Source organism: Mustela lutreola, chromosome 15 (assembly GCF_030435805.1).
Source record: "Mustela lutreola isolate mMusLut2 chromosome 15, mMusLut2.pri, whole genome shotgun sequence".
Taxonomy (NCBI): domain Eukaryota; kingdom Metazoa; phylum Chordata; class Mammalia; order Carnivora; family Mustelidae; genus Mustela; species Mustela lutreola.
Window position 1 is genome coordinate 34780385 of NC_081304.1, and position 19169 is coordinate 34799553.

At 42.8% G+C, this 19169-nt stretch overlaps 1 long non-coding RNA gene across 3 annotated transcripts in view; it reads left to right on the top strand.

Annotated features, from left to right (window-relative positions):
* LOC131815923 (uncharacterized) overlaps positions 1-19169 on the top strand; it is a 49086-nt gene that overhangs the window by 17711 nt on the left and 12206 nt on the right. For all 3 annotated transcript variants that reach the window (XR_009347893.1, XR_009347894.1, XR_009347892.1), the window contains one exon: positions 18872-19041. This is a non-coding gene — a long non-coding RNA (uncharacterized LOC131815923). The remainder of the gene's footprint in view (positions 1-18871; positions 19042-19169) is intronic.

Sequence of the window (19169 nt, forward strand, 5' to 3'; positions counted from 1 at the left end):
GTGTATATATATACATATACATACATATATATATATATATACATATATATATATATATATATATATATATATCTCAAAGTCAAGTGTGTGGCTCTGTGGGGATATATGTCCCTTTTTAAATCCCCACAGAGCCACACATTTGATTTTGAGTGTGTTTTGGTCTGTTAGAAGAAATTGCCTCCCTGAATTTTAAAGAAAGAAAAACATACACACACACACACACACACACACATCATACATATACATACACACACACAAGGTTAAACACGATGAAGGGATGGAATATGACTGTAAAGATGAATATTGAAAAAGATTCTAAAAAAGGAATTGATAAGAAGTTGGTTGGCAAAAGAAAAACAGAAGAAAAAAGAGAAACTATGATCAGGCTCAGATTAGAATAAAGCTATATGCTAGATTTAGGGTATATTTTGGTTTTTGGAAGAAACTATATCCCCAAAATTTTAAAGAATGAACAACTTATAAGTCTACAAAAAGTAAGGTTAAATACAATGAAGTGATAGAATATGACTATACTAATGAAAATTTTAAAAGACTTTTAAAAAATGTATTGATAGGATAAAATAGTTTTTTTAAAAGGTAAAATAGGAAAGAGGAAAAATTTTAAAATATAGAATATGAAAAAAATAAAATTTTAACAATTTAACTTGAAAAGATTAATGTATCATGGGAAAAAGCCATGAATCCTGTGTGGTGCATTCCCCTAGCTTGGAGTTCTGCAGTTCTCATTGATTGGTGAACTTGTTCTTGGCTGGGTGTTCTTGCTAATCTTCTGGGGGAGGGGCCTGTTGCAGTGAGTCTCAAATGTCTTTGCCCAAGGCAGAATTGCACTGTCCTTGCCAGGGGCCAGACTAAGTAATCTGCTCGGGTTTGCTCTTGGCAGTGTTTGTTCCCTGAAAGCTTTCCATACAGCTTTGGAGGACGGGAATGAAGATGGTGGCCTCCCAATCTCTGGCCCTGTAGGTGCTGAGAGCTTGGGGCCCCACTTCTCGGTGCACTCTCAGAGAAAAGCAGTCAATCCCCACCCCCCGTGTCCCTGGTCTCTGGCCACACTCTGTGCTTACCCAGCCTGTGACCGAGCATTTCTGTCTCTGGCACATAGCCCAGTTTGGAGTCTCCAACCCAGCAGATTTCTGCAGTGTGCACCTGTGCCACTCCTCCGGTGGAGGAAGCATTGGTTTCCCCAGATCTGCTACTTGTGGGGTCCTTGCTCAAAGAGAAGTGGCTTGAATGTGCCTTGGATCCCAGTTTAAGGTAACCCCAAGCTGAGAGCCCACTCCTCGGCTCCATCTCTGTACCTGGCTTCCCCACTCCGATACCTGGGAGCTCTGCCACACGCAGGTAACCCTGGTCTTTCTGTGACTCAAAAGGCCTGAGACCACACTGTCCCCGTGAGGGCTCCACCCCCAGCTTAGCCTCTGGAGCAACATCCCTTAGTGGAGCAGACTTCTAAAAGTTCTGAATTTTTGCTCTGCTGCTCTACCACTTGCTGGGGGTCAACCCCTGCCCCCCCTTCCCATATATCTCTTCGGATTCACTACTCCGGATGTCCTACCTTCCAACAGTGGTCATTTCTCTGTTCCTAGAATTGCTGCTCTTCTTCTCTTTGATCTCCTGTTGAGTTTATAGGTGTTCAGAATGGTTTGATAACTAGCTGAATTCTGGACCCAATGAAAATTAGGTCTCCTACTCCTCTGCCATCTTGCTCTACCTCAGTAGGTAGCATTCTTATGCCAACTACATTCTTCAGTCCTCATGCCCTGAAGGAGTTATGCTCCTGCACCCTCTGTTTGGCTCTCCACAACTGCTCTAGCCTCCATCACTTCTAAGCCTGGATCTTCAGTCTTCCCTGTAACCTGGTGAGTGGATTCATCCTTCCAATACATCCCCTATCTGCTTCAGCCAGCCAGAGGTTCGTTCAGTCATGACAAGCCTGAAGTTGGAAATACAGGAATTGAGGATCTAGAACACATCAATGTGTGGTTGGGGCTTTATATTGGTAGTTGATGAGCCCACTAAGGGAGAATTCATAGAAGAAGGAGACCAAAAAGAGAGTCTGGAAGGTGTGGAAAAGAAGAAAGGACACCAGTGATGCAACCTAATAAGAGTCTGTTAGGGTTGGCCAAGACAGAGTGCACTCCTGGCAGAAAAATAACTTTTTCAAAGTAAAGGAGTGGTCAGCAGTGTAAAATACTAGAAAGAGTGTCAAAGAGGAGGATGTAAATGATTAGGGGAGGGGGACAATTCAAGGTCACTGGGGACCTTAGGAAGAGCAGATCAAGCACAGAGGAGAGGTGTCTACCTGTTTCCCAGACTGTAGGAGGATCACATGAGCTGGCTCCAGTAAATGAGGAAGGGCCACCAAATAAGAGAGGCAGGCGTTCTGGTTTCTTTGGGCTTCTAGAAAGGGCAATAGTGCTAGCCTTCTATATCATCCTTCCCTCTTTTGCACAGTGACTAAAATTTAGCAGCAAGCCCCTGCACACCACTGGAGCCTTCACCCACCCAGCAGGCTTGTCCTGGGGGGCTCTGTCTCAGACTCACTTAGGAGCCCAGGGGCCCAGGGGCCCAGCTGAGAGGCTGAAGATAGCCCTGCCATCATCCTGGATTCTACTCCTGCTGCTGTAGAGTCAAGTATCCTCCTTGTAGAGCATCTGGCAGTTACAGCCAGATGTGAAGGAAACCAAAGAGATAACCACTGTCAACATCTTGTCAGATTACCTTTCTTTCCCTTTATTTAAAAAAAATATATATTTTAAAATTATGAAGCAAAACAGATATAGAAAAGTCAGTTCTTGGCTTTTCAGATGAGGGTTGTTTTGATGAACACCACTTGTGTAACTTTAAGCATTGTTGCCCAATTTTTATAATTTTACAGGATTTTCTTTTTTTCCCCTAATTAATTTTAATCCATTATTTATGCTCTTGACTACTTTTAAGAGCAAAGAGTTGGAACAGCAGGAATATTATTTAATTAAATTATGGCCATTTATAGTGTATGTATGGTGTGATTGGAATTTTGTAACCAATTAATTCTATCTGTAGCAACCCACAGCCAGGTATGATTGGTAGTTGTCTCCAGGTAAGATTGTAGATGTTTTTCTTTACTTTTTTGGCTTACGTTTTTCTTTGGTTTGCATGTAAATTTTTCTATAAAGACTATGTATTGCTATTTTAATAAAAGAAATAGGAAAAATAATGATAACTAATAGCTAACTGTACTTATCATATGCCAGGATGCTAAATGCTTGATATAAGTTCCCTTACTGAAAGCAACAACATAACCTAAACCCTATTATCCACCTTTTAAAATTTATTTTTATTTTTTTAAAAGATTTTATTTATTTATTTGACAGAGAGAGAGAGTGCACGCTCGAGCAGCAGAGGGAGAGGGAGAAGCAGACTTCCCTGCTGAGCAGGGAGCCCAATGTGGAACTCAATCCCAGGACCCTGGGCTCATGACCTGAGCCAAAGGCAGATGCTTAAATCACTGGGCAACCCAGGCACCCATATCCACTTTTTAAAAATGATTTATTTATCTGAGAGAGAGAGAGAGAGCACATGAACATGTGAGCAGAGAGAGAGAGAGAGAGAGAGAGAGGATGAGAGAGAGATCCAAGCAGACCCTGCTGAGTGCAGAGCCCAATGCGGGGCTTGATCCCTTGACCCGGAGATCATGACCTTAGCAGAAACCAAAAGTCAGACGCTCAACCAGCTGAGCTGCATCTCCTTCTCCCTCTACCCCTCCCCCTGCTTGTGCTCCCTCTCCCTCCCTCTCTCTCTAATAAATAAATAAAATCTTTAAAGATATATGTGTTAACTGATTATGTTATCAGTAAGGTTTCTGGCTAATAGTTATTAATAGTTAAGTTTTGGGGGGAGGCAAAAGCTATTGCTAGATTTTCAGCTGTGCAGAGGTGGGCACCCCTATCCCCCATGTAGTGCAAGGGGTCATGTCACATGTGCTGTAGGAGGTTAGCCTGGGGAAAGAGATGTTGCATCAGGCTCTGTGACCTGAGCCAAAGGCAGACACTCAACCGACTAAGGCATCCAGGTGTCCCTTTATTTATTTTTTAGATGGCTTCTTGAAAAGATTTTATTTATTTATTTATGAGTACAAGTGGGCAGAGGGGCCAAGGGGCAGAGGGAGAGGAGAGGAAGAGAGAGAGTCTTGATGAGACTCCACACTGAGCACAGAGCCTGACATGGGGCTTGATCTCACAACTCTGAGATCATGACCTGAGCCAAAAACTGAGCCACCCAGGTGCCCCTAAATCTACTTTTAAATTTCTAATTCTTTTGTAGCTGTTTACTTTCTATGTTGTATATATTAGCACAAATTTGGAATAACTGAAATGTCCAGTAATAAACATTAATTGGAACAAAAATAAATATCTAAAACAAAAATTGGTGGGAAAAAACTAGATGATCTCTCCCACACACATGCATGAAAAGAAAACCATAGCCAAAGATTGTGGATGAAGAGAAATTAGAAAAGTTTTGTAAGTGGGAAAATTTTTTTCCAAACTCTCCAATTCCTAAAAACTTCTGGACTTGTTATTTTTTTTAAGATTTTTATTTATTTATTTGAGAGACAGAGTGAGAGAGATCACAGAGGGAGAGGGAGAAGCAAACTCCCCACTGAGCAGAGAGCCTGATGTGGGGCTCCATCCCAGGACCCTGGGATCATGACCTGAGTTGAAGGCAGATGCTTAACCGACCAAACCATCCAGGTGCCCCTAAAAACTTCTGGACATCTACACAGCTGTATAGTTCCTACCTCTTGTGTGTGAGAATTACAAAGAAAGCAGGATCCTCAAAGGAAGGCTCCATGTGCTGCCCAGAACCATGTTGCCCGCCACTCCTGATCTCCTCCTCTATGTTCCAACCATACCTGGCTGTTTGTGACCCCATAAGGATTATCCTCCCTTCTCTTGCTGGCCACCTGGGGGAAACCCTATGTCCACACACAGAAGACTACTCTGTAGGTTGGTGCTGCTTGGCCTTCAAGTTTTCCAAAACCCAGCCATGCCCTTCACTTCCCCTGACCCTCAGAGCAGCCCTCTGAAGAAGGCAAGAGCAGGTACCAGTGCTCAAAGGAGGAACTGAAGATACTGGGGTATAGAGGTTAAGTGACCAAGTCAGAAGGCAGAGTCAGCCAGAACTAGAACCCACATGTCCCCCTTCAAATCCAGTGATCCTCCCTGTTGCTGCAGCTGGTCTCTGTTCTGGACACTCTATCATGGAAGATGAGATGAGATACTGGCTCAAGACCTTGCCTGCCTTTATCATGCTTGGGCACCTCTTCAAAGGCAGTTGTCTCCTTCTGCCGACAAAGGAGGAAGCAGAAAAGAGCAGAGGGGTCCCAAGCCTCTCCCCTCTAATGACAATGTCAAGACCAAGACCAAAGTAGGTAGGATAAAAACCGATGCCAGGGCCAACACTGTGGGGTCCACAGGTACAGCACCAGAGAGCCTAGAGCAGTGTTTCTCGACCATGGACACAGGCTGACCTTTAGGGCTGGAGGATTCTTTGTTGTGGGGCTGTCCTGTGCATTGTAGGAGCAGCATTCCTGGTCTCACCCATACCTGAGGTAAAAGCCAAAAATGTCTCCAAGTATTGCCAAATGTCCTTTGGGAGTCCAAAATCACCCTGTTTAGAACCACTGGCCTAGATTTTTCAGGATATTATCTGCTTTGATTGCATTCCTTTCCAGAAATATAAGTTATTCAGTATGTAACTGTGACTTAATTTATATACCTTTTTAAAATCTTTATTTATTTAATTTATATACTTTGTTTTTTAAAAAACGATTTTATTTATTTATTTATTTGACAGACAGAGATCGCAAGTAGGCAGAGAGGCAGGCAGAGACAGAGAGGGGGAAGCAGGCTCCCCACTGAGCAGAGAGCCCTTTCGGGGCTCGATTCCAGGACCCTGGGATCATGACCTGAGCTGAAGGCAGAGGCTTTAACAGCTGAGCCACCCAGGTGCCCCTAATTTATATACTTTTAAGGGGCTTTTCACATCAATCAATCCACAGATTTTTTTTAATCAGATATAATGTCTTGATTTGGGATTTTTAAATATGGTCACCATGGCATGTTCTCAAAGACAGGACAGTCTACCTCTTCCAGAAGGAAGGATAGCCACTAAGGACTAAACCTTGCCTTCTGCCCAAAGGCCTGGCCTCCTAGGGAGGAACCTAGCCAGCTCTGGGAAGGGCATCTAGCTGCTGCCTCTGAGATAGTGAGTGATCTTTAGCTGTGACATAGACCTTTTCTGAGTGTTTTATTCCTACTGCCACCATACATCCTCCTGTTGCACTGGGGCATTGCCCATGAAAACAAAATGGTTGCCTGCAGAGTAGAAAGTGACCACATGCACACCCTTGCACCCACCATTCTCAGCATGGGGAATGTGTTCACTGGGTTTCAAAGCTTAGCATTGAATTCTCAGGCCTGAGGAGCAGAAACACTAATCAAAGGACCAATATATTTGACCCAAGTTGCAGAACTGCTTAGTAAAAACCTTTACCCTTCTGAAATATGGTGGGAGTTGGGTACAGGGAACTTTTTTCTGTTTTTCCCAGGTTGGACCAAAAAGCCAAGAACTTCCGAAGGGAGAGAGAGTTAAGTAGATAGGAAACTGGCAGACAAGCTGAGACTGTAGGAATGGAGAGGAAGGAGTTGGTGGATTCTCATTGGTCAGGGGTAAATGAGTGGGTTGCCCTTCACATGCCCTTCTAGTTCAAAGTCTTCTGATTGCTGAAGACAGTGATTCCTACCTATGAAATGGAGATCAAGTCAAGCACTTTTTCTGAATTTACCTGATGTAGAGATTTACCTAGGATACTTACTAAAAATAAAGATTCTCGGGCCTTTTCAGCAATTCTGAATAAGTCAGGAATGGGGCCCTGACATCTGTAATACTTGTTATAAGCATCTTAGGCAAGGAAGCACCAGGGACACCAATTCTTATTCTTTCCCTTTGGCATATCTTTTTTTTTTTTTTTTTAAGATTCTATCTATTTATTTGACAGAGAGAGATCACAAGTCGATGGAGAGGCAGGCAGAGAGAGAGAAAGAGAGGGAAGCAGGCTCCCTGCCGAGCAGAGAGCCTGATGCGGGACTCGACTCCAGCACCCTGAGATCATGACCTGAGCCGAAGGCAGCGGCTTAACCCACTGAGCCACCCAGGTGCCCTAGCATATCTTTTTCATCCTAGCTTGTATCTCTTTGAAAACTCGGGGAGCTGTGTTATAGCCTTGGGCTTCCTGAGGGTACAACCTGCCTTATAGACTCACCAGTGCCAACCAGTGCCCACACTGGGCTGCTGTTCAATACTTACCTGTTGTCTGAATGAGTTTTCAGATAGACTTCACATGTAAGACACATATCTTATTGAAGTAAAGGATGTAGTACTTAAGGTCCACAGCTTCACAAATTTTTCTTTTTTTTGCATTTGAGAGAGAGAGGGGTATTGAATGCAGGCAGGCAGGGGAAGGGGTACAGGGAGAGGGAGAGAACCCTCCAGGAGACTCCCTGTTGAGCGCAGAGCCCAACAGGGGGCTCAATCTCAGGACCCCAAGATCACGACCACAGCCAGAGTCAAGAGCAGGCTGCTTAATTGACTGAGCCATTCAGGTACCCTTAGAATTTTCTTCCTAATTAAGTGTATTGAGATATAGTTTACATATAGTAAACTGAACCCATTTAAACTATCAATTTGATGAATTCTGACAAATGTATACAACAGTGTAACCTTGACCATGGTCAAGATGCAAAGTATTTCTGTCAGCTTCAAGAGCACCCTTGTATCCCTTTTCAGCCAATCTTCTCTCTACCCCAGCCCCAGGTAGTTTTTGGTCTTTCTGTTACAGTAGATTAATTTGTATTCTCTAGAATTACATGTAAATGGAATAGAATATTATGTATTATTTTGTGTCTGCCTTCTTTCAGCATGACTTTGAGATTTGTCTATACCGGTGGTTAGATCAGTCCTTTTTATTGCTGAATAGTATTCCATTGTATGGATATACCATTTGTTCATTCACTCAGATTTTTGGGCATTTGTATTGTTTCTAGATTTAGCTATTGTAAATGACATTTGTGTACAACTCTGTGTATGGACATGTTTTCACTTCTCATGGAATTTTCTAGGACTAGGGCAGAGTGGGGACATTAGTAAAACTCCCTCCCTCATCCCTTAAGTCAATAAACTCTTATTTGGACAATGATGTGGCAAGTCTGCTCCACAAACCAAGCACGACTGAGAGGGGTCTCATGATCTTTTTGGTATGGTCAGTATTTTGGCAGAAGAGTCCTCTGCTGAATGAGCCAGCCCAGCCAGAGACACCAAGAAGGCCTTGAAAATCTAGACCCACATTCCAACAAGAAGGCTTCATTTGCAATGCAGGTATGTGAGGGAAAGTTTTTAATGCTAAGAGAGAAAGACTTTTTATTTATATATTTTTAAATTAACATATAATGTATTATTTGCTTCAGGCATACAGATCTGTGAATCATCACCCTTACACAAGTCACAGCAATAGCGATAGCACATATCCTCCCAAATGTCCATCACCCAACCACCCTATCCCCTCCCATGCCAGTCCCAACACGTTTCATTTTTTCCTTCCTTTCCCGCCATGAACCCCCACCCTGCCTCTCAAATTCCTTGTATCAGAGAGATCATATGATAATTGTCTTTCCCTTGTTGATTTATTTCACTTGGCATAATATCCTCTAATTCCATCCACATCGTTCCAAATGGCAAAATTTCATTTCTTTTGATAGCTGCATAGTATTCCATTGTGTATATATACCACATCTTCTTTATCCATTCATCTGTGGATGGACATCTAGGCTCTTTCCATAGTTTGGCTATTGTGGACATAGTTGCTATAAACATTCAGGTGCATGTGCCCCTTCGGATCACTGCATTTGTATCTTTAGGGTAAATACCCAGTAGTGCGAATGCTGGGTTGTAGCAGAGCTCTATTTCTAACTTTTTGAGGAGCCTCCGTGCTGTTTTCCAAAGTGGCCGCACCAGCTTGCATTCCCACCAACAGTGTAGGAGGGTTCCCCTTTCCCCGCATCCTCACCAACATCTGTCATTTCCTGACTTATTAATTTTAGCCATTCTGACTGGTGTGAGGTGGTATCTCATTATGGTTTTGATTTGTATTTCCCTGATGCCAAGTGATGTTGAGCACTTTTTCATGTGCCTATTGGCCATCTGTATGTCTTCGTTGCAGAAGAATATCTGTTCATGTCTTCTGTCTGTTTCTTGATTGTATTATTTGTTCTTTTATGTTGAGTTTTTTTAAAAAGATTTTATTTATTTGTTAGAGAGAAAAAGGGCACAAGCAGGGGGAGTGGCAGGCAGAGGCAGAGGGAGAAGCAGGCTCTCCACTGAGCAAAGAGACTGATGTGGGACTTGATCCCAGGATGCTGGGATCATGACCCCAGCTGAAGGCAGCCACTCAACCGACTGAGCCACTCAGGCATCCTGAGTTTGAAAAGTTCTTGACAGATTGTGAATGCTAGACCTTTATCTGATATGTCATTGCAAGTATCTTCTCCCATTCTGTCCATTGCCTTTTGCTTTGTTGACTATTTTCTATGCTGTACAAAAGCTTTTGATCTTTTTAAAAAAATATTTTATTTATTTGAAAGAGAAACAGTGAGAGAGAGCATGAGTGAGGAGAAGGTCAGAGGGAGAAGCAGACTCCCCGAGGAGCTGGGACCCGATGTGGGACTCGATCCCGGGACTCCAGGATCATGACCTGAGCTGAAGGCAGTCAGCAGATCTTGATGAAGTCCTAAAACTTCATTTTTGCCCTTGTTTCCCTTGCCTTTGGCAATGTTCCTAGAAAGAATTTGCTGCGGCTGAGGTCCAAGAGGTTGCTGCCTGTGTTCTCCTCAAGGATTTTGATGGTTTCCTGTCTCACATTGAGGTCTTTGATTCATTTTGAGTCTATTTTTGTGTGTGGTGAAAAGAAATAGTCCAGTTTCATTTTTCTGCATGTGGCTGTCCAATTTTCCCAAAAACACTTGCTGAAGAGACTGTCTTTTCTCCATTGGACATTCTTTCCTGCTTTGTCGAAGATCAGTTGACCATAGAGTTGAGGGTGTATTTCTGGGATCTCTATTCCGTTCCAGTTATCTAGGTGTCAGTTTTTGTGCCAGTACCACACTGTCTTGATGATAACAGCTTTATAATAGAGCTTGAAGTCTGGAATTGGGATGCCAACAACTTTGGATTTCTTTTCCAACACATCTCTGGCCATTAGGGGGTCTTTTCTGGTTCCATATAAATTTTAGGATTATCTGTTCCATTGCTTTGAAATAAATTGATAGTATTTTGATAGAGGTTGCATTAAACGTGTATATTGCTCTACATAGCATAGACATTTTCACAATATTTGTTCTCTCAATCCATGAGCATGGAATGTTTTTCCATTTCTTTGTGTCTTCCTCAATTTCTTTCATGAGTAATTTATAGTTTTCTAAGTGCAGATTTTTTGCCTCTTTGGTTATGTTTATTCCTAGGTATCTTACAGTTTTGAGTGCAATTGTAAATGGGATTGACTCCTTAATTTCTCTTTCATCTGTCTTGTTGGTGTATTGAAATGCAACTGATTTCTGTGCATTGATTTCCTATCCTGACACTTTACTGAATTCCTGTATGAGTTCTAGCAATTTTGGAGTGGAGTCTCTTGAGTTTTCTACAGGAAGTATCCTATCATCTGCAAAGAATGAGAGTTTGACTTCTTTGCCAATTTGGATGCCTTTTTATTTCTTTTTGTTGTCTGATTGCTGAGACTAAGACCTCTGGTACTATGTCGAATAGCAGTGGGGAGAGTAGACCCCCCCCCTGCCATGTTATCTTGACCTAAGGGAAAAAGCTCTCAGTTTTCCTCCATTGAGAATGGTATTTGCTATGGGTTTTTCATAGATGGCTTTGATGATATTGAGTAGGTAGGCTCTATCCCTACACTGTGAAGAGTTTTGAACAAGACAGGATGCTGTACTTTGTCAAATACTTTTTAAGCATCTACTGAGAGTGTCATAGAGTTCTTGTTCTTTCTTTTATTAATGTGTTACAATGATTGATCTGTGGATGTTGAACCAACCTTGCAGCCCAGGAATAAATCCCACTTGATCGTGGTGAATAATCCTTCTAATGTACTGTTGGATCCTACTAGCTAATATTTTGGTGAGAATTTTTGCATCCCTGTTCATCAGGGATATTGGTCTGTATTTCTCCTTTTTGATGGGGTCTTTATCTTGTTTTGGGATGGTTCTGGTTCTGGTTCTGTTTTTGGCCTCCTATTAAGAGTTTGGAAGTTTTCCTTCCATTTCTATTTTTTGGAACAGTTTCAGGAGAATAGGTATTAATTCTTCTTTAAATGTGTGGTGGACTTCCCCTAGGAAGCCATCTGGCCCTGGGCTCTTGTTTGTTGGGAGATTTCTGATGCCTGCTTCAATCTCCTTACTGCCTGTGGATCTGGTTATGGGTTTCTATTTCTTCCTGGTTCAGTTTTGATAGTTTATATGTCTCTAGGAATGCATCCAGGTCTTTCAGATTGTCAAATTTGCTGGTGTACTGTTGCCCATAATATGTTCTTATAATTGTTTGTGTTTCTTTGGCATTGGTTTGTATTTCTTTGCCATTCTTTCCTTCATGATTTTATTAATTTGGGTCCTTTCTCCTTTCTTTTGGATGAGTCTGGCCAGGGGTTTATCAATCTCATTAATTCTTTCAAACAGCCTCCTTCTAATTTTGTTAATCTGTTCTACTGTTCTTTTGGTTTCTATTTCATTGATTTCTGCTCTGATCTTTATTATTTCTCTTCTCCTGCTGAACTTAGACTTCCATTGCTGTTCTTTCTGCAGCTCCTATAGGTGTAGTGTTCAGTTGTGTATTTGAGACTTTTCTTTTTTCTTGAGAAAGGTTCTATTGCTATATACTATCCTCTCAGGACTGCCTTTGCTGTGTACCAACGATTTTTTTTTAAAGATTTTATTTATTTATTTGACAGAGAGAAATCACAAGTAGATGGAGAAGCAGGCAGAGAGAGAGAGAGGGAAGCAGGCTTCCTGCTGAGCAGAGAGCCCGATGTGGGATTCGATCGCAGGACCCTGAGATCATGACCTGAGCCAAAGGCAGCGGCTTAACCCACTGAGCCACCCAGGCGCCCCTGTACCAACGATTTTGAACCGTTGTGTTTTCATGTTCTTTTGTTTCCAGGAATTTTTAAATTCTTCTTTAATTTCCTAGTTGACCCATTCATTCTTTAGTAGGATGCTCTTCTGCCTCCATGTATTTGAGTTCTTTCTACCTTTTGTATTGTGCTTGAGTTCCAGTTTCAAAGCATTATGGTCTGAAAATATGCAGGGAATGACCCCAGACTTTTGGTACTGGCTGAGACCTGATTTTGACCCAGGATCTGATCTATTCTGCACAACATTCCGTGTGCACTAGAGAAGAATCTGTATTCTGTTGCTTTGGGATGGAATGTTCTGAATATATCTGTGATGTCCATCTGGTCCAGTGTGTCATTTAAAGCATTTATTTCTTTGCTGATCATTTGTTTAATTGATCTGTCCATTTTGGTGAGGGGGTATAAAGTCCCATACTGTTATTGTATTTTGTGAATATATTTTTTTTATTTTGTTATTAATTGGTTTATATAATTGGCTGCTCCAATGTTGGGGCATAGATATTGAAATTTGTTAGATCTTTAAATACTGTTGCACAGAGTCTTTATGTTTGATATAGTGTCCTTCCTCATCTCTTATTACAGTCTTTGGTTAAAACCTAATTTATTCGATATAAGGATTGCCACCCCAGCTTTCTTTTGATGTTTATTTGCATGGTAAATTGTTTTCCACCCCCTCACTTTAAATCTGGAGGTGTCTTTGGGTATACAATGACTTTCTTGTAGATAGCATATCAATGGGTCTTGTGTGTTTTGTTTTGTTTTTTTTTAATCCATTCTGATCCCCTGTATCTTTTGCCAAGGCATTTAGCCCATTTTCATTCATGGTAACTATTGAAAGGTATGAATTTAGTGCCATTGTATTGCCTATAAGGTGACTGTTACTGTTACTGTTGTCTCTGTTCCTTTCCGATCTGTTACTTTTAGGCTCTCTCTTTGCTTGGGGACCCCTTTCAATATTTCCTGTAGGGTTGGTTTGGTGTTTGCAAATTCGTTTAGTTTTTGTTTGTCCTGGAAGTTTCTATCTCTCCTTCTATTTTCAATGACCACCTAACTGGTTATAGTATTCTTGGCTGCATATTTTTCTCAATTGGTGCTCTGTATATACCATGCCAGGCCCTTCTGGCCTGCCTGGTCTCTTTGGATAGGTCTGCTGCCAATCTAATATTTCTACTGTTGTATGTTACAGACTGCTTATCCCAAGCTGCTTTCAGGATTTTCTTTTTATCACTGACACTTGTAAGCTTTACTATTAGATGACTATTAGATTTACTATTAGATTTTCCTATTTTTATTGATTTTGATGGGGGATTCTCTGGGCCTCCTGGATTTTGATGCTTGTTCCCTTTGCCAAATTTGGGGAATTCTTTGCTATAATTTGTTCCAATATACCCTCTGCCCCCTTTCTCTTCTTTTTCTGGGATCCCAATTATTCCAATATTGTTTCATCTTATAGTATCACTTATCTCTTGAATTCTCCCCTCGTGGTCCAGTAGTTTTTTATCTTTTTCTCAGCTTCTTTATTCTCTGTCATTTGGTCTTCTATATCACTAATTCTCTCTTCTGCCTCATTTATCGTAGTGTTAAGAGCCTCCAATTTTTATTGCATCTCATTCATAGCTTTTTGATTTCTACTTGGTTGGATTTTAGTTCTTTTATTTCTCAAAAAGAAGGATCTTATATCTCCAGAAAGGGATTCTCTAATATCTTCTCTCCTTTTTTTGAGTCCAGCTAGCACCTTGACAACCATCATTCTGAACTCTAGTTCTGACATCTTATTAATGTCCATATCAGTTAGGTCCCTGGCCCTCAGTACTGCCTCTTGTTCTTTTTTTGAGGTGAGTTTTTCTGCCTTGTCTTTTTATCCAGATAAGGATAGATGAATGAGAGAATGAAGTATAAAAAGGGTAGCAATGACCCCAGAAAAATATACACTAACCAAATCAGAAGAGACCCAAAACCAGGAAGAGAAGAAAGGAGAGGGGGAAAAAAAAAAAGAAAGAAAAACAATATGATTAGTCTGGTGAATAGAACAGAGCCACACACTTGATTTTAGGTGTATTTTAGTCTGTTATAAAAAACTGCCTCCCATAATTTTAAAGAAAGAGAAACATATACACGCACAAAGAAAAATAAGGCTAAACACTATGTAGAAATGGACTATGACTGTAAAGATGAAAATTAAAAAGGATTCTAAAAGAGAAATTGATAAGAAGTTGGTTGAGGGGCGCCTGGGTGGCTCAGTGGTTTAAAGCCTCTGTCTTCAGCTCAGGTCATGATCCTGGGATCCAGGGATTGAGCCCCACATTTGGGCTCTCTGCTCGTCAGGGAGCTGGCTTCCCCCTCTCTCTCTCTGCCTGCCTCTCTGCCTACTTGTGATCTCTGTCTATCAAATAAATAAATAAAAAGAAGTTGGTTGAAAAAAGAAAAAAAAAGGCAGAAAGAATGTGATCAGGCTGAAGACTAGAACAAAGCCATGTGTTAGATTTTGGGTATATTTTGATCTTTTAAAAGAAACTATATCCCAAAATTTTAAAGAAAAACCTCTATGTATACAAAAAATAAGGTTAAATACAATGAGGGGGTAGAATATGACTATAACAATGAAAATCTAAAAAGATTATTTAAAAACGTATTGATAAGATAAAATAGTTTAAAAAGGCCAAAATGAGAATGAGGAAAAATTTGAAAAATAGAATAATAAAAAATAAAATTTAAAATATTTAAGTTTGAAAGACTAACATATCATAGTAAAAAAAAAAAAAAAAAAAAAAAAAAAAAAAGCCATGAATTCTATGTGGTGCATTCCCCTAGCTCTGGAGTTCTGCAGTTCTCATTGATCCGTGAACTTGGTCTTGGCTGGATGTTCCTGATGATCTTCTGGGGGAGGGGCCTGTTGCATTCTCAAATGTCTACCTAAGGTGGAATTGCACCTCCTTTGCCAGGGGCCATGCTAAGTAATCTGCTTGGGTTTGCCCTTAGGAGCTTTTATTCCCTGAACGCTTTCTATTCAGCTTTGGAAGATGGGAATGAAGATGGTGGCCTCCCAGTCTTTGACCCCGTAAGAGCTGAGAGCTCAGACCCCCACTCCTCAGTGCATCCTAAGAGAAAAGAAGTCAATCCCTCCCATCTTCCTGGTCTCCAGCCGTACTCCGTGCTCACCGGCTTGTGACTGAGCACTTCTATCTCTGGCACATGGCCCCATTTAGAGTCTCTAAATCTGGAAGATTCCAGCAGCATGCTCCCACACCACTCCTCCCAGAGGAGGAAGTGGGGGGGGGTTCCCAGATCTGGCACTTGTGGGGTTCCTGCTCAAAGAATAGTGGCCCAACTGTGCCTCAGATCATAGTTTAAGGTAACGCTGAGCTGAAAGCCCACTCCTCAGCTCTGTCTCTAGAGCCGGCTTCCCCGCTCCAAAACCTGGTAGCTCTGCCACACTCAGTTACTCCTGGTGATTCTCTTACCCTGAGGGTCCTGAGACCACACTGTCTCTACAAGGGTTCCACCCCCTTCTTAGACTATGGAGTGACGTCCCTCAGTGGAGCAGACTTCTAAAAGTTCTGATTTTGTACTCTGCTGCTCTACCATTTGCCGGGAGCCAGCCCCATCTCCCAGCAGTCTATCTTCCCATATATCACCTCAGATTCACTTCATACATCCTACCTTCCAGAAGTGGTTGCTTTTCTGTTCCGGGAATTGCTGTTATTTTTCTCTCCGATCTCCTATTGAGTTTGTAGGTGTTCAGAATGGTCTGATAACTATCTAGCTGAACTCCTGGGACCTGATGATATTTAGGTCTCCTACTTCTCCACCATCTAACTTCTCCCCCAATGGAAAGACTTTTTAGCTAAATTATACTTTCCCCCGCCCCAACTTAACACCAAGGTAGATTTCCCTAAGAGGTAGGAGTTTCTGCTAAGAGCAGAGAGAAACGTGAACAGATCTTTACAAGAGGGAGTGAGCCCTGGGCAGAGTCTCTGGACAATCAGAAAAAAAGTTGTATTCATTTCCCAGGGCTGCCATGACAACTCATCACAGACTTGCTGGCTCAAACTATAGTCCTTTTATTCTCACAGTTGTGTAGTAGAGCCACACAAGTTGCTAGTAGAGCCACATTCCTTCTGAAAAATTCTAAAGGAGAATCTTTCCTTCCTCATTCCAGCTTCTGGTGGCTCCAGTTCTTTGGCTTGTGGCAAATCTAGTCTTCATATGGCCTTCTAGCTCATGTGTCTCCCTTTGTGTCCTTTCCCTTGTGAGGCCACCAGTCATTAGATTTAGGGCTCACTCTAAATCCAGGATGATGTCACTTTGAGATCCTTAACTGAGCCTGTCCAAATAAGCTGCTATTCACAGGTACCAGGGGATAGAACTTCATATATCTTAGGGAAGGGGACACGTTATTGAACCTACTACAGAAGCTGAAATGCCAAATAGTTTGAGAAAACACTAGCCCAGAAACTAGTAGTAATAAAAGTAAATATTAAGGGTTTCCTATGTGTCAGGATCTGTCCTAAACACTAGCCACAAAATATCCCACCTAATCTTGGCAATTCTGAGGCACGTAAGATCATTAGCTTCAATCTGACAGAGGAGGAAACCATGTGTGGTACCAGGAGCTTCATGAACATATCTGTAGTTACATGGATAAGCAGTCCAGCCCCAGCACCACTGCAGCATCTTACCTGCAGCGGGTATTGAGAAGAAGGGCATCCGAGGGCAGGCTCTGCCCCTATGGTGCTTGGAGCTCTTGGACATCTTTTAGGGCCTGGGAGAGGGGGGGATGAAGCAGTGGGAGGGGCCTCTCAGGCCTAGCATCTGAGGTGTAGCAGGAATGAGGATGTGTGGGTGCAGCCAGCCTGCACCTGGGGGGCTGCATTGGGAGTCCCATGCATCCAGGGCAGAGGTTTGCCCTGCCTGGGAGCCAGGCTAGGCTGGGCACCCATTTCTTGAGTTCTGTGCTTTGCTTTCTCCTCCTCTGGAATTCTGCTGCTCTCCTTGGTATTGAAACCGCACTTCTTGGTAGGTGAACTTGGTCTTGGCTGGATTTCTTGTTGATCTTCTGGGGGAGGGGCCTGGTGTAAGTGATTCTCAAGTGTCTTTGCCCCAGGCGGAATTGCACTGCCCTTACCAGGGGCCGGGCTGAGTAATCCGCTCAGGTTTGCTTTCAGGAGCTTTTGTTCCCTGAGAGCTTTGTTCCCTGAGCGCTTTCTGTAGAGTTCCGGAGGACGGGAATACAAATGGCGGCCTCCTGGTCTCCGGCCTGGAGGAGCCGAGAGCCCGGGGCCCCACTCCTCAGTGCGCCCTCAGAGAACAGCGCCCAGTTACTCCCGTCTGCCTGACCTCCAGCCCTGCCCCGAGCTCACTGAGCCTGTGGCTGGTTCAAGGTAACACCGAGCTGTGAGCTTACTGTCAGCTCTATCTCTGTAGCCGGTTTTCCCATTCCAATACCCGCAAGCTCTGCGACACTCAGACACCCCCGATCCTTCTGTGACCCTGCGGGACCTGAGGCCACGCTGACCCCGCGTGGGCTTCGCCCCGGTTTAGCCTCTGGAGCGATGTCCCTCAGTGGAACAGACTTTTAAAAGTCCCGATTTTGTGCTCCGTTGCTCCGCTGCTTGCCCGGAGCCAGCCCCTCCCCCCAGGGTCTATCTTCCCGTCGCTTTGGATTCACGTCTCCGCCGGTCCTACCTTTCAGAAAGTGGTTGTTTTTCTGTTTCCAGAATTGCTGTTCTTCTTCTCTTCGATCTGCCGATGGATTTGTAGGTGTTTGCAATCTTTAGATAAGCTATCTAGCTGATCTCCTGCTAGCTGAAGTAGTCTCAGACTGCTACTTCTCCGCCATCTTGCTGGGCACCCATTTCTTGACCTGATATCTGTGAATGGGCCATGTAAAGTAAGATTCTGACAGCATCACAAGTAACTAGCTAAGAGGCAAAAAAAAGAAAAGCAGTGGGTACAGGGGTCTTCCCCCCAATTCAGCCAGGGTTGCTTCTTCCCACTTGAAGGATTTATACTCTATTTATTCTGCCATCTACTTCCTTCAAGTAACCAATTCTGAAACCTACCCACTACCCAGATGAACCCAAGAAAAGCTAAGACCAGGAACTGACCAACCCCTACTCCAGTGTGCAGATGGATGGACCAGCAATGGTCTGTGAGTGGTTCAGAAGAGCAACTGGCACCGATTCATTACTAGGCATATTACTAGGAGTCAATGCTTATTGATCCCTGAGGTGCTAGGCACTAAGCTGTGTGTTTTCATGCATTCCCTCTGTAATTTATAGCTACTGCAGGAAGTGAGATTATTATCTTGATTTCAAAGAAACTGATGCTCAAACAAGTTAAGGACTACTTGACTGCAAAGTATTTGCTCTTGTCTCCACACATCAGTGGTTTTCAAGATATGGTCCTTGGACCAGCAGCCTTAATCTCACTGGGAACCTACTAGAAATGCAAGTGCTAGAGGGCCCCACTTGGACCTCCTGAATATGAACTCTTTGGGCAGAGCCTAGCACTCACTGCCAGGAGATCCTCATGCATGCACAAGTTGAAAAACCATTGCCCTACATTATCTCCCTCCAAGATCCAGGCGTGCCAAAATAATCTCATTTTCTTTTGTAATAGGATGTCCAGAGTGCCAGACGAAGGACATACCCTGTCTCCAGAGTGCAGTAAAGCCTTTGATCTACTTCTTAAGAAATCTTCGAGGACAATGTAGGAGAACACAGAGGAGACTGGTGAAGAAGGAGGCAGGACACAGCATGAGGGGTCACTCCAGTTCTCCAGAGGCACAGGTAGGATGAGTGACAGTTACACAAATCTGGCAAGAGGTCTCTACTGATGAGCCACAGAGTTCTACCTGGTTTGACTGTTTAGTCAGTGGTGTGGAAGATGGTATAGGCTTGGTTCAGTAGGTATCACA